This window comes from Stegostoma tigrinum, chromosome 36 (assembly GCF_030684315.1).
Source record: "Stegostoma tigrinum isolate sSteTig4 chromosome 36, sSteTig4.hap1, whole genome shotgun sequence".
In the NCBI taxonomy this organism is placed as follows: Eukaryota; Metazoa; Chordata; class Chondrichthyes; order Orectolobiformes; family Stegostomatidae; genus Stegostoma; species Stegostoma tigrinum.
The window spans coordinates 19225630-19241551 of NC_081389.1; the positions used below are offsets into that span (position 1 = coordinate 19225630).

Below are 15922 nucleotides of genomic sequence, written 5' to 3' on the forward strand. Positions count from 1 at the left end.
TAACGATGAATTAATTATGCTGACAGTTCTTTCTCTTTGTGTGTGTTTGTGAAATTTTTCTGTCACCAGTGGGTGATGTTATAATTGGTATTTGTTTAAGGAGCTATCCTGCATAAATAGGCTTTTAGTTCTTTTTTATCTGTGGCTAAGTGAGGTGGGACATCTGCCTCTCAAAGTGAAACATTGCAGAGTTACTGGTGAAGTCGTTTGAATGTCTTTGTTCGTTGTGAGAAACCCAAGCGCAGGCTCGAGACCTGGATTGCAAGTGACCGCTCAGACTGAAAATGGATTAGGTCATTTAAAAATCTGAGACACTCAAAAAGAAAAGCAGAAACACTACCTACTCAAATCTATAAATGAATGAACCAAGAACTAAGCGCCACCAAAGTTCAATTTGAAAAACCTGTGGGGTTTTGGAAGCAAAATGGATGTATGGACTAGGCTAGGACAGATTGCGATGGCATCGCAGTGAACAGTCCCAAGTCATTATACCCCTTGTCATTGGCTCTTCCTAGAGCCATAGACATAGAGATCTACAGCAGGGAAACAGGCCCTTTGGCCCAACTTGCTTTTACAATTTTAATGAGTTCCATTTGCCTGCATTTGGTCCATATCCCTCCATACCTATCCCATCCATGTATTTGTCTAAATGTTTTTTAAATGATGGAATTGTACTCTTTTCCACCACTACCACTGGCTGCACATTCGAGACACTCACCACCCTGTGTGTGAAAAAAATTATCCCTCTGGACCCTTTTGTATCTCTCCCCTCTTGCGTTAAACCTATGCCCTCTAGTTTAGACCCCTCTACCATGGGGAAAAGCTGTTGGCTATCTACCTTATCTATGTCTCTCATGATTTTATAGAGCTCTATAAAGTCACCCCTCCTATGCTCCTGGGGATAAAATAAGTGCCAGCCTTTCCAGCCTCTCCTTATGCCTCAAACCTTCCAGTCCAGGTAGCATCCTAGTAAATCTTTTCATCACCCTTTCTAATTTAATAATATCCTCCTCCTGTGTATTTATTTGTGAGAAGAATTCACCCTTTCTGGGACACCCTTCCTTACCTTGCCCCATCCCTCTCAGAGACAAGGCATCTTAAACCCTTTGTGCATATACCATCAGGCATTAAGTCCCATTCACCTGTCACCTCAGGTCTACATTAGCTCCCACAAGATCTCATTATTAAAGTTCTCATCATTCTTTCCACATTCTTGTGTGGCCCTGCTCCTCCATTTCGCTTTAATCTCCAGCTGCCGGACACCGCTGTCAGATCTCTGCACTTGAATTCTAGATTCTTAGCATATCCCAGATTTTAATCTGGGCCTTCAGCTGTCTAGACTCGATGCTCTGATATTACCTCCCTGTAACTCTCCTTCACCCTTTGTCCTCCTGTACCCTCTTTCTTGCCATCATGTCTCATCATTTGTCAAAATTCTGTTTGAGACTAATGTCCTTGAGGGAAGAAAAATGCCATGCCTATCTAGTTCTGCCTACATGTGACTCCAGACCCACAGCAATGGGGTTAACTCTTAAATATCCTCTAAGCAATTAGGGATGGACAATAAATATTGGCCTGGCCAGCAAAACACTCAACCCATGAATAAATAAAAAAACTAACCCTCACCTGAAGCACCTTGGGGTATGCTTACTAAGTTAAAGGGCTACATAAATGAAAGTTGTGCTAGATGTAGTGAGAATCCATGTACATGGCAAGCTCACAGGTGTGTATCTGAAGCTGAGAAGGGAAAAGGGAGACAGGGGCATTTCCAAACTCTTCAATGGTTCTGACGGAATACTGTGACAATAAATGTACCGAATGGTGACTTAAGGCTGGAAGATCCATGTACTATAGCCACTTTTGCTGTGAAAGAAATTGAGTGTGCCTTTCACTCAGGATTCTTGATTAAGTGAATTTTGCGTTCAGAATCATAGAGCCCCACAGTGTGGAAGCCACCCACTGGGCCCATCAAGTCCATACTGACACCCCAAAGACCATCCCTCCCAGACCCACCCTATCCATGCATTTCCCAAATCTAATCCACCTAGCCTGCACATACCTGGACACTATAACATGGCCAGACCACCTAACCTGCACATCTTTAGACTGTGTGATGAAACTGGAGCACCTGGTGGGGAGCCATGCAGCCATGGGGAGAATATGCAAATGCCTCACAGAGAGTCGCCCGAGGCAGGAATTGATTCCCTAGCATTGTGAGGCAGTAGTGCTAACCATTGAGCCATGGTGCCACCCAGAAGATACCAGGTGACCATGGGCATTTGTCTAGTTCATCCAAAGCTGATGCTAACAGGAGCTCACTCGTATCTTTGAAAGAAGCTTTGCTCCTTGTTGAGAGAATGGGATGCAGAGGTTTGTTGGTTTTAGGTGCACAGCAAGTGTAATAGCACAGACAGAATGCCAACAACAAGCTCCAGAGACACCACTGTCACAGCTTTCCCTCTCACGGCAGTTTCATTATGAACTCTGATAGGGCTCAGCAGTTACTCTTTCACAGCTGCTGCAAGTGTTTTAAGACACTAAATGCTAATCAGTTTTCGCACACACACAAAAATAAATTCTAATTTGGTTGGTTTGGCTAGATTAGTCATTCTGGCTATTTACAAGACAACAGCATATGTGACTATTGAACAATATCACAGTATTAGTGATACATGTTAAAGTACAGACAGTGAATGATGTCAGTTTTCAAATTGGGAATCCCAGATGCTAGCAAAAGCAGTAGACGATCCCAGTACTTGTGCAACATCTTGTTTCTACCTGACTATTGTAGATCTCTCCGCTTCTTGACTTGCAATTTCCTTAGACTCTGATGTTCTTTGTAAATGAAGTGAGCATTTTCTACAAAATAAAAGCCTTCTTGCCATTGTCTTTTTCTTTTAGAAGTTGTGGCAAATTATTTGTCCTGAGATATTCCAAGGTGTGGCAGAGTGGTTGGAGGCAGGCTACTGCTGCACAAGCATGTAGTCCCTGGAATAAAAACAGAAATTGCTGGAAAAACTCAGCAGGTCTGGCAGCATCTGTAGAACGGCTATTCGACTCGAAATGTTAACTCTGATTTCTCTCCCCAGATGCTGCCAGGCCTGCTGAGCTTTACCAGCAACTTCTGTTCTTGTTTCTGATTTACAGCATTCAGAGTTCTTTTGGTTTTTATGTAGTCCCTGGCATTGTTTCAATGTTGAGGGAGTTTTCCCCACACAGAATGGAAACTCCACATAAAAAAGTCCATAAACCATTGATGTACTCCGATGTTTAATTCACCTTGGGAACATCATTTGATTCAGAAAAGGCTCAGTGGGTAGCTCTCTGCTCTCACATGGTTCACCATTCAAGGCCCACTCCAGGGCTAGAGAATTGCTGGCACTCCTGCACAGTGGTCAGGGAGTGCTGCACTATCAGCGGTGTTGCCCTTCAAATGGGTTGAAAGATCTAGGGCCCATTAACTGATTTGGGCAGAAATAAAAGATCTCATGGACTATGCTAAAAAACAGTAGGGATTGTTATCCATGATATCCCAGCTACTATTTAACCCTTAGCCAATATTGATAAGAGAAAGATAATATGGTCATAATCACATTGCTATTTGTAGGATCCTGCTGTGCGCACCTTGGTTGCTCATTTCCTGCATTACAACCATGAGTGCACAGCATTCTATTGGCTGAAAAAGAACTTTGCTGAGCTGTAGCTGTGAAAAGTGCAAGGTAAATGTAACTCGTTATTTTCATTTCTGTTGGAAAATGGGATCAGAATAGTTAGGTACTAGTTCTTTGACCAGTGCAGACTTGATGGACTGAAGGGTCTTTTCTTTGACTCTATGACTATGTAGACCACTTTGACTCTCTGACTATGGCACCATCAACCTTAAGCTGTGCTCTCTCACTCGCTCTCAAAATGGGGATATGGCAGCTGCCGATGCATGGCATTGAGATCATGGAATCATAAAATTCCCAGAGTGTGGAAGCAGGCCATTCAGCCCGTCAAGTCCACACCAACCCCCCAAAGAGCAGACGTTCACCCTACCCTACATCTGTACCCCTGCTTTCCCATGGCCAATCCACCTAAACTGCACATCTTTGGACTGTGGGTGGAAGCCCATGCAGGCACAGGGAAAATGTATAAAGTTTACTCAGACAGTCACCTGAGGGTGGAATTGAACCAGGGTTTGGCACTGTAGGGCAGCAGTGCTAACGATTGAACCACGATTCTCCCCCAGATCTAGCAGAATACTTGGACAGAAAGTGTAAAGTGTATCTCGAAGGAGGGTGAGGTAGAGGTTTTCAGACTAATCCGCAATTCTCTCTTCTGTAGAGAGGCTCGACCTATGCTAAGTTAAAGTAATGGATAATGGATTCAGGTATGCTCATCGTTAGTGGCCAGCTTTGAACACTGGTTGGGAATGAATGAATGAATTCATGAGGGTTTTGCCTGTTTTCTATGAGTCAATTCTATTTCAGATAGTCTACTTTTTTTTAACTCGATATTCACCAACATTCCCAGTCAAGTATTTTTATTATTATTTCAGTTTACCTGCAGATTCATGAAGAGAAGTGCTTAAATTGAGGGATGCACCTTAAAGCACAAAATGTCACTGTGATACCCTCAGTAATATCTATAGAAGTAGAGTATAAAAGGAAGAACTAGTATTAATATATTGCCTTTTGTGACCTCAAGATGTTCTGAAGTTCATTGTAATTAATGATTCACTTTAGAAACTTAGTCACTACTGTATTGTACGAAAGGTGACTGCCGATTTGCACACTGCAAGCTCCCACAAATAAATAAGTGACTGGATAATGTGTGTAAGTGGTGTTGCTCAGCAATAAAAGTCTGCCAGGGATCTAAGGAGAGTAGACACAAAAACAGAAATTGCTGGAAAAGCTCAGCAGGTCAGGCAGCATCTGTGGAGAGAAATCAGAGTTAACGTTTTGAGTTCAGTGACCCTTCTTCAGAGCTAGAGAGAATGTCCCCCTCTTCAAAACAAATCCTCAGAATGTTTCGTCTCTCCCTAGGAGCACAGGCAGAGCTCCAGTTTTATAAGTCAAATTCTAGCTGTGCCTCCTACTTCCCTCCCCCAGCAATGTAACATTCCCTTGGCTTTGAACTACAGTGTCAGCCTTGATTCTTGTGCTCAAATCTCTGGGGGGTAAACGTGAAATCATAACCTCCAACTTAGGAGGCAACACAGCTCCCAAGTAAGGCACAGCCAACAGGAAGGTAAAAAGAAGGCAGACATAAACACTGAGTCTATTTAATTTGTAAATATCTACTTGTATATTCCATTATTGATTGCTGGTGAGCTACTGCCCAGAGTAGTGCTTTCCAACTGCATCAAGGAAAAGTAAGGTTTAAAATTCTGTGCCTCTCCCTTGAGAGAGATTTAAACACAGAACAAAACAGTGTTGAACTGGCTCTCTGGGCCATAACTTATTTGTTACTGGTATGACTTGTGATCAGATGGATGAAACCCTGCTTTAGTACGGTAGGGGCATTATAGCAAATGATTATCTATCTATTATTTTACTGCTAATATGAAATTTCATCAAATCGCCAGACTCCTTCCTCTCAATCAGAAGTAATTCTGGAAACAAAATGATACCCGTGTCCTCACTCACACGGTGAAAGGATCGTACAGCAGTGGAGGAGGCCATTCAGCCCATCTGAACTACAAGAAAGCTATCCAATTAGTTCCACTACCCCATTCTTTCCCAACAGCCTGACATCATTCCCCTGCATGTCTACATGAAACAGATACTTTGAAAGTTCACTAACTAACCTGTTACCATCATCCCTTCAGGCAGCACATTCTGGATCATAACAATGTCAATGTTCCCTGCAAACCTCACACCATCCTGACTTGGAACAGTATCAGCAGTCCATTCACTGTCACTGGTTCAAAATTCTGCAACTCTGTCCCTACAGTGGATATTCCTGCCCTGTCTGGAGTGCAGCCGATGAGCAAGCTGGCTGACTATTACCTTCTCTAGGGCAGTTAGGGATGAGCAATAGTTGCTGATCAGACCAGCAACACCCATATCCCATGAACATGTAAAGAAAACTCACTGTGTAGAAAATATACTCATGATTTCATCTCTGGTTCTCTAGCCAATTAGCTTTAATCTGTTCAGAGATAGTAGGAACTGCAGATGCTGGAGAATCTGAGATAACAAGGTGTAGAGCTGGATGAACACAGCAGGCCAAGCAGCATCAGAGGAGCAGTAAGGCTGATGTTTCGGGCCTAGACCCTTTTAGGCCCGAAACGTCAGCTTTCCTGCTCCTCTGATGCTGCTTGGCCTGCTGTGTTCATCCAGCTCTACACCTTGTTATCTTAGCTTTAATCTGTGCCCACTGGTTACCAATCCTCCTGCCAGCGGAAAGATTTTTTTCTTTATTTACTTTATCAAAACGTTTATTTTCAGTCAATGCCCCTCTTAAATTGACTCTCCCATTTAACTCTGCTAACTTGACCGTCTATTCCCTACTCCCTCACTTGCTTATCGAGGCTCCCCGTACATGCGTCATTCATTTGAACCACTCTTTATGGTCGTGAATTTCACATTCTCACCAAGCTGTGGATAAGAATATTTATCCTGAATTCTAAACTGGTTTTTTTTATGGCTATACTATATTTAAGTTAAATGGTAACTTCTAATCACAGACTGAGGAAACAAGTCAAGAGCTGGTTTTATCCTTAACAAACCCACTGCACCCAAACCCCAACCTCAATCCTTCCTCCGCTCTCTTCTGCAGATTCTACTTGTAACCCACAAATGATCACAGAGGGTGTTTGTTGTGTGAACGGAGATGTCAGAACAGCTTGGGGCGGCACGGTGGCTCAGTGGTTAGCACTGCTGCCTCATAGTACCAGGGACCAGGGTTCAATTCCACCCTCGGGCGACTGCCTGTGTGGAGTTTGCACATTCTCCTCGTGTCTGTGTGGGTTTCCTCCAGGTGCTCCTGTTTCCTGCCACAGTCCAAAGATGTGCATGCTGCGTGGACTGGGCATGCTGAATTGTCCTATTGTGTCCAGGGATGTGTAGATTAGGTGAGTTATAGGGGGCTGAGTCTGGGTGGGACTCTGAGTGCTGGTGTGGGCTTGATGGTCAAAGGGCCTGTTTCCACACAGTAGGGATTCTATGATCTAAAACACTCAAGTTATTTGATGAATGACAGATTTTCTCACAAAGCAGTAGCTTTCAATCACTGAGATGTTTGCTAAGGGTATGTTTAGAAGCTATCAAAACAATCTGTTTCCATTTGAAATAATTTGGTGTGTGTGCAGTGGCATAGTGGTAATGCTATGGACTCATCTTTGAGTAGTTTTAAGTCATGAATTCAATTCTCATCAAACAACCTAATGATGTTTCTTTTTTATTCAGCCATAGGATGTAGGTGTCAGGCTAGCATTTATTGGTCATCCCTAATTGCCCAGAAGGCAGTTAAGCATCAATCACATTGCTATGGGTCTGGAGTCACAGACCAGCTAAGGACATTAGTAACCAGATGGGTTTTTCCAACAAAGTTTTCTTATGGTCAACATTAGAGTCCTAATGCTAGATTTTTTTGATTTAATTCAAATACGACCATCAGCCATGGCAGGGTTTGCACCTGGGTCCCCAGAGTCTCTGGATTAAATAGTCTAGCAATAATACCACTAGGCCATTGCTATTTGATAGTGCAAGAGTTGAGTGCTGCTGTAAAATGGCAAATTTTGTTGAGGTTTTTCACCTTGCACCCATCAGGATAGTTGAAAGCCTAACCCTAACCCTAACCCATTTTTTCACTGCAGCAGTTGTTAGGGTTTTGATTTGATTTATTGTAGTCACAAGTACAGTGAAAAACTTTGTTTTGCGAGCAGTATGGGCAGACCACAGCAAACGAGGGCATATAGATCACTTCTGAGGAAGGGTCACTGGACTCGAAACATTAACTCTGTTTTCTCCTTCACAGATGCTGTCAGACCTGCTCAGCTTTTCCAGCAACTATGCTTTTGTTCCCGATTTACAGCATCCGCGGTTCTTTCAGTTTTTACATATAGATCATATGTTGTTTAGACAAAGTGGGGGACACAAGGTTACACTGCACAGGAGGTGCACAAGGCAAGATCAACATTGTCTGAAGTTAGAAGGGTCCATTCAGTAGTCTAATAACAGCTGGGAAGAAGTTGTTGGTGTGTGCGTTCAAGGTTCTGTATCTTCCACCTGATGGAAGAGGTTGAAAGAGAGTATTACTCAGGTGCAAGGGCTCTTTGATGATGCTGGAAGCCTTTCAGTGGCAATGAGAAGTCTAAATGGAGACCACTGAGGTTGGCTTCCAGGATGATATGGGCTGTGCACACAACTTTCTGTAGTTTCTTATGGTCCTGGGCAGAGTGGTTGCTATATCAGGCCATTACACACTCGGATAGAAGGCATTTATAAAAGTTGGTGAGGGCCCTCGTGGACATGCATCATTTCCTGACCCACCAGAGGAAGAAGAGGCATTGTTGTGCCTTCTTGACCATCGCATCAATGTGGGAAGTGCAAGATAGATTGTTGGTTATTGTCACTCCTAGGAATTTGACACTCTTGACCCTCTCCACCTCAGTTCCATTGATGTAGATAGGACAATGTCCTCTTTCTTTCTTCCTGAAGTTAATGATCAGTTCTTTTGTTTTGCTGACTTTGAATGAGAGTTTGTTATCAATGCACCAAGACACCAAGCCCTCTATCTCCATCTTGTATGCCGGTTCACCGTTGTTTTATATCCAGCCTAACATGGTGAGGTTGTCAGCGAACATGTAGATGCGGTTCATTCGGAATTTGGCTACGCAGTCATAGGAGTACAGGAAGTACAGAAGGGGGCTGAGAATGCACTCTAGCTGAAGTATCATGTTTGAAGGTTTGCAGCTTTTATGATGGGTCTGAGAGGAACATAGAACTCAGAACAGTACAGCAGAAGAATAGGCCTTTTGGCCCACCATGTCTGTGCCAACCATGATGCTGTTCTAAAGTAATCCCATGTGTTTACACTGGGTCTGGATCCTTCTATTACCTGCCTGTTCACGTGTCTTAATGTGATACCGCTGTTATCATATCTGATTCTACACCTCCCCCAGCAGCATGTTGCTGGCACCTACTACCCTCTGCGTAAAAAAGTTTTCTCACGTATTTCCTTTAAACATTCCTCCTCTCATCTTCAACCTATGCCCCCGAGCATTTGAAATTTCCATCCTGGGTAGAAGAATCTGAATATCTACCCTATAAAAGCCTCTCATAATTTTATACATGTCTATCAGCTCGTCCCTCAGATTCCAATGCTGTAGCAGCAACAATCTCAGTTTGTCCAACCTCTTCTTATAGCTAATATGCTCCATCCAGGCAACATTTCTGAAGAAGGGTCCAGACCAGAAACGTCAGCTTTCCTGCTCCTCTGCTGCTGCCTGGCCTGCTCTGTTCATCCAGCACTATACCCTGATTATCTCAACATCCTGGTAAACCTCTTTTGAACCCTCCCCAAAGCCTCCACAACCATCCTGTAGTGTGGCAACCAGAACTGCACACAATACTCCAGATGTGGCCTAACTAAAGTTTTGACTTGCCACCCTTTGTCTTAATGCCCCGATCGATGAAGACAAGCATGCCGTATGCCTCCTTTACCATTTTATCCACTTGTGTTGCCATTTTCATGAAGCTATGGACTTGCACTCCAAGATCCGTCTGTATAACAATGTTCCTAAGGGTCCTGTCATTTACTGTATACTCACATTTCACCTCCAAAGATGCATCACCTCACCCTTGTCCAGGTTATCTCCTTCTGCCAGTTCTTCACTCAGCTTTTCAATTCATCTATATCCTGTCTATCCAATGACACACTTCCAGACTATTGACCATAAAATAATGAGAGGCATGGAAAGGGTGGATATGCGGACTCTTTTTCCCAGGATGGAAATTTCAAATGCTCGGGGGAATAGATTTATGATGAGAGGGGGAAAGTTTAAAGGGGACATGTGAGGAAATTTTCGTGTCATTTGCGCACTTACTAATCAGACCATGCATATTTTAATCCATATAATTAATATACATTACAAACAACAGTGGGCTGGACCAGCCTACTATGAGGCATCTTGTCAAATGCTTTAGTAAACCCTATGTGAACCACATCCACTGCCCTACTGTCATCAAGCATCTCATCACTTACTCAAAACACTCGATTAAATTTGTGAGATGAGATCTCTCTGCACAAAGCCATGCGGACTATCCCTAATAAGTCAATTATTTTCCCCGAATGTCCCTGTTCCAAGGAATCTTCTTTAATTTCCCTACCACATAAGGGTCACTGGCCTATAATTTCTTGCATTATCCCTGTTGCCTTTCCTAAGCAAAGGAACAACACTGGCAATTCTCCAGTTTTCTGTGACCTCGTCTGTGGCTAAAGAGGGTACAAAGATCTCTGTCAAGGTCCTAGCAATTTCCTCCCCTGCCTCCCTCAATGTTCCGAGACAGATCCCATCAGACCCTGGGGATTTATACACCATTATGTTTTTCATTACCAGTTATTAGCACTAGTTTTAAAAAATGCAGAAGATTTAAAATGTTATCAGGCTGAATGGACAAATTAGATGCTCTTTCACCCAGTGGGCGTGGTTGTTCACATAAACAATTCGTGAATCTGAACCAATTGCATTTTGAAAAGGAACTGGACGGACCCTGGAACATGAATACGGAGAGGTGTGGAGAAAGTCAGGAGAAGTTGGGATTAGAATCGATACCCCTAACACCTCGAGCCCACATCTGGTAAATGAAATGGCCCCCTTTGGGGACAGCAATTTCTCCAGTTCTGTGAAATTAGAACCAAGTCAGGGACAGTGCTCCCCTGCTACAGTTTCCTGATCCAGAGGTTGCACACTGGGACTGACAGAAAGCATCTCCTTAGCAAAAGGAACCTTTCAAATTCTAAGCACAGGCCCTATCAGACTACCCACCCTATCTGATTAAGGAAAGGAATGTTGAATTTTAAAGTGACAGAGGGGAAAATCAATAGTAAGTGGATTTTCATCCTAATTAATGATTGTATTGGTTATGAAAGCAATGGGTCATGTAATAATGACTTTCTGCCTTTAGCTGAAGCTAATGATTTTATCAATATTAATAAGTCTGGAATATTTATAATCACATGCTTGTGACCTCTAGGGGCAGGATAAGACTATTGATGAATCTCTTCCAATCCTTCGGACATTATAGTTATTGACCTACCCATTCCCTTGTGTGCTATTTTTGGCACAGTCATCAACCCAGTCAAAACAAATAATAGAAACACCTGCATTCATATAGCATCCTTCAAAACCTCGTGACGTGACTAAGCATTTTACAGTCAATGAAGTACTTTTGAAATTTGTCATGGACTTCATGCAGGAAATGCAGCAGCCAAATTGTGTACTGCAAGATCCCACAAACATACATGAGATAATGACCAAATTATTTATTTCAGGGATAGCGGTGAAGGAAGCCAGGACTCATGGGAGAACTCACTTGCTTTTCTTTGAAATAGTGCCCTGGCATTCCCTCTCACCCACCTGATCGGACCGAACTTGGGACTTGAGCACCCCATAAAGGCTAATTCTCCAGTGCAGTACTGAGGGAGTGCTATACTGTCAGAGGGCCGGTGCTGAGGGAGTGCAGCACTGTCGGAGCGTCATTGCTGAGGGTGTGCCGCACTGTCAGAGGGTCAGTACTGAGGGAGTGTCATACTGTCAGAGGGCCGGTGCTGAGGGAGTGCAGCACTGTCGGAGCGTCATTGCTGAGGGTGTGCCGCACTGTCAGAGGGTCAGTACTGAGGGAGTGTCATACTGTCAGAGGGCCGGTGCTGAGGGAGCGCCACATTATCGGAGGGTCAGTCCTGAGGTTGTGCAGCACTGTCAGAGGGTCAGTACTGACGAGTGCTGTACTGTTAGAGGGTCAGCACTGAGGGACTGCTGTACTGTCAGAGGGTCAGTACTGAGGGTGTGTTGCACTGTTGGAAGGTCAGTACTGAGGGAGCGCAACATTATCGGAGGGTCAGTACTAAGGGAGTGCCGCACTGTCAGAAGGTCAGTACTGAGGGAGTGCTGTACTGTCAGAGGGTCAGCACTGAGGGAGTGCTGTACCATCAGAGGGTCAGTACTGAGGGAGTGCCACCCTGTTAGAGGGTCAGCACTGAGGGAGTGCCACCACTGTCATAGGGTCAGTAGTGAGGGAGCACAGCATTGTGGGAGTGTCAGCACTGAGGGAGTGCCGCATTGTCAGAGGTGCCGTCTTGCAGATGAAGTAACGAGGCCCTGTCACACCTGTCAAACGGCCGAAAAATACTGCAACAGTGTTCAAAGAGGAGATTCTCTCCATGCATCCCTGGCCAATATTTATTCCTCGACCAAAGTAGATTATCCAGTCATTATCATATTGTTGTCTGTGTAAGCTTGTTGTGTGCAAATTGACTGTTGTGTTTCACTCATAACAATAGCAGCTGGGAGTGGCATGGTGGCTCAGTGGTCAGCGCACTGTCACACAGTGCCAAGGGCTTGGGTTTGATTCCACCCTTGGTGACTTTCTGTGTGGAGTTTGCACATTCTCCCTGGTCTGCATAAGTTTCCTCTGGGTGGTCCAGTTTCCTCTCGTGGTCCAGAGATATGCAGGTTACGTGAATTGGCTGTGCTAAATTGCCATAGTGTCCAATGATGTGTAGGCTAGGTCGATTAGCCACGGGAAATGCAGGGAAATGGTAAGTGGATGGGTCTGGATGGGGAGCTCTTTGGAGATTTGGTGTGGACTTGATGGGCTGAATGACCTGCTTCCACAGTGTCGTGATTCTAAGATTCTAACGGGGCTTCACAAAGTTGATTTTTAGCTGAAACATACAATGAGATGTCCTGTGAAAGATGCTATGGAAATGCAGTTTTTCTTTCTCAATTTCCTTAGTGTGATGTAGGTGAGAAGGATCCGCACAGTCAGTTGGTGAGTTTGCAATTGTCAGTCTATTTTGTGAAACTGAGACCTTTCTTGCCACTAATTTGCATGTCTGAACCCGCTGATACAAAATCATTGGCAGTATTCTTACATTGATTTCGCCACTTCACCCTACTCTACTCCCTCTCTTTTTGCTCCACACCACTCAGCCTCCCCCCACCTCAGTCAGACAGCAGCAGCATTGAGAACAGCTTTCTCCAGGTCTCAGTGCACTGGAGGTCCAACTGGGCAAAGCACAGAATTGGAGTGAAAACGAAGAGGCCTGGTGCTATCAGAGACAGCCTGTGGCGTAATAGCCCCCATCACATTAGCCATTCAATTGGAACTTCCTTCAGAGACCTGAAAGAGATTTGTTGCATCAAGGGGCAGAAAAATATCTTCTATTTGGAAGGAGAGAGCCTTTCACAATGTCAGGGCATTCTAGGCCACTTTACATCCAGGAAAGTACATCTCATTCAAAATCCAGTAACTTTTACACTGTAGAGAAGCCAGCAATGTGTGCACAGCAAGGCCCCCAAAAACAGCATTTTAAAAAAAATTTAAGAGGGGTAAGTACCATATATTTAGGTAAAGTCACCCTAATCCCATCCCCACGAGAGAGAGAGAGAGACAACTGGCAGTCAGTTTAACCTGAGGGACACCACACCTCAGGCAAGGGGTGGGATTGAGAATGTAGCACCCTCGTGGTGGTCCAGAGTTGGTGTAGGATTTGAATGTGCACAATTATCATCACCCTGCATTGCAACCCAGCAGTCCCCAACTGAGCCCCACGCGGATATCACTGAGTGAAACAGCATCCGCTCCATCTCTCTCTCTCTCCTTCTCTCAAGTCTACCTCTTCGGTGTTTAAGGAAAGAAATCTGTCAGCTTTACACGTCTGGCTTACACAGACACACAGCAAATGTGCTTGATTCTTAACTGCCTTCTGAAACGGCCTTAGTGAGCCACTCAATGGACATTTAGGGGTAGGCAATATATGCTAATCCCGACAGCAATTCTACAATTTAAATTTAAAATAAAACTCAGGATGGTGTGTGGTATGCAGATGTTGGTGACTGGAGTCCCCACTCTGAATAAGGTACAAAGGAAGAAAAGGGAGCTTACAGCAAGTGAGATATTTTTGAAATGCAGTCACTGCTGTTTACAGGAAGCATGCAAGTTACATCTGTGCACACCAAGCTCCCACAGCTATGTATCTGCTGCCCTTGTCCTTGGAGGTGTTTATGGTTTTGCGTTTGAAAGGTGCTGTCTTAAGGAGCCTTGCACTGTTAATTTTGAAAGCTAGCTGTACACAAACTGACCGACTCCTGTCTGAGTGCCTGGAAAACAGACTGGGATGAACTGAAGCACCTTATACATGCAAATTCTTTCCATCTTTATCAGCAGCATGTGCACTTATAAAGTGTCCCCTTGCTGCAAAACTTTGAGAATTGCTGGTCTAAACCCTGGAGCAGCAACTACCAAAGCAGAATCTAGAAGATCTGACTCAATTGCAGTAGCAGATTTGCAGTGCTGTCATGGGTTATAATGGATGACAAACTGCACAAAAATCAATTACTAACCTGCTACACTCCTGCCTGTCTCTTATTGCTTAACAGCATTTCCACACTTAGTGAAATATTTAATTATAAAGTTAATCGTTTGGCTCAAGCCAAGATATACCCAGCAGCTGTTAGGAGCCAGCCCCACCAGCAGGAAGCTGATGGTGGTGGCAGCTCGCACAAAGCATGATGTAAAATGCCTATCCCTTCAGCAATTCAATCCTGCAACTTCTAATTCTAAGTCTTGAACAGAGTGGGGGACTAGGGGGTGCAAAGCTTGACTGGAGTCCCCACTCTGAATAAGGTACAAAGGAAGAAAAGGGAGCTTACAGCAAGTGAGAAATTTTTGAAATGCAGTCACTGCTGTTTACAGGAAGCATGCAAGTTACATTTGTGGACAGCAAGCTCCCGCAGCAAGTGGGCAATCTGCTTTGAGTGATGTTCTTTGAGGGATAAACATTAACAAGGAAACTGGAGAGGACTCCCTGGCTTTCTTTTAGAATAATGCCCTGGGATCTTTTACACCTACCCAACAATGCTGGATTTAACACCTCAGTCAAAACATAGATGTGTCCCACAGCACAGCGGTGGGGATGCAGGGATGTAGCGCTAATGCACTATATAGGCTAATAATCCAGAACCATAGGCTATGTCAAGGAGGGTATTGATTCAAATTCTGCCGTGATGGTGAAGTTTGAATTTAATTAAATCCAGAATTAAAAGCTGGTCTAGTGGTGACCACATAATCATTGTTGATTGTTTTAGAAACCTATCTGATTCACTAATGTCCTTTAAGGAAAAAAATCTACCATCTTTACCTGGTGTGGCCTATGTGAATCCAAACCCTTAGCATTGTGGCTCTTGACTGCCCTCCAAAATGGCCCAAGCAAACCAATCAGTTCCAGAGCAATTATTGGTGAACAACAAATACTGACCTTGGCCAGTGATGCCTACTTCCTACGAACAAGTTTAAAAAATATCGCCATCTGCGACACACTGGGTGTGTCGGCCTTGACTTTACATTTGGGCTTCTACAGTGGGACTTGAACCCACAACTTGAGGTGAGTTCCACCCGACCTGGTATAGCTGCCTGGATGTTATCTTTCCGTTTGTCACTGCTGGGATTCCAGCTTTGCACATTATTGTGTGTGTGTGTGTGTGTGTGTGTGTGTGTGTGTGTGTGTGTGTGTGTGTGTGTGTGTGTGTGTGTACGTGTGTGCCTGTTGGGGTGGGGATTGTCGGGAGACAGAGTACTACTTAGACCTGAATGATCTGAAGACTGTCATTTATATTTTCTTCTAGAAATTACAAAACAGTTATAGGGCTCAAGAGAGAAGCCTGTGGTTGATTCCAATTCCTTGTGGGGTTGTTATAATTTAAATTGCC

The 15922-nt window shown here is 44.0% G+C and overlaps 1 protein-coding gene across 4 annotated transcripts in view; it reads left to right on the forward strand.

Annotated features, from left to right (window-relative positions):
• Positions 1-15922, forward strand: part of tmem266 (transmembrane protein 266) — a 152514-nt gene that overhangs the window by 57722 nt on the left and 78870 nt on the right. The window contains exon 1 of one of the 4 annotated variants that reach the window (XM_059640192.1): positions 15499-15597. The exons of the other annotated variants lie outside the window; for them this stretch is intronic. The gene's annotated coding sequence lies outside the window, so the exon portion shown is untranslated. Of the gene's footprint in view, positions 1-15498; positions 15598-15922 lie in introns of those variants that run through there. 4 annotated transcript variants of the gene reach the window in all.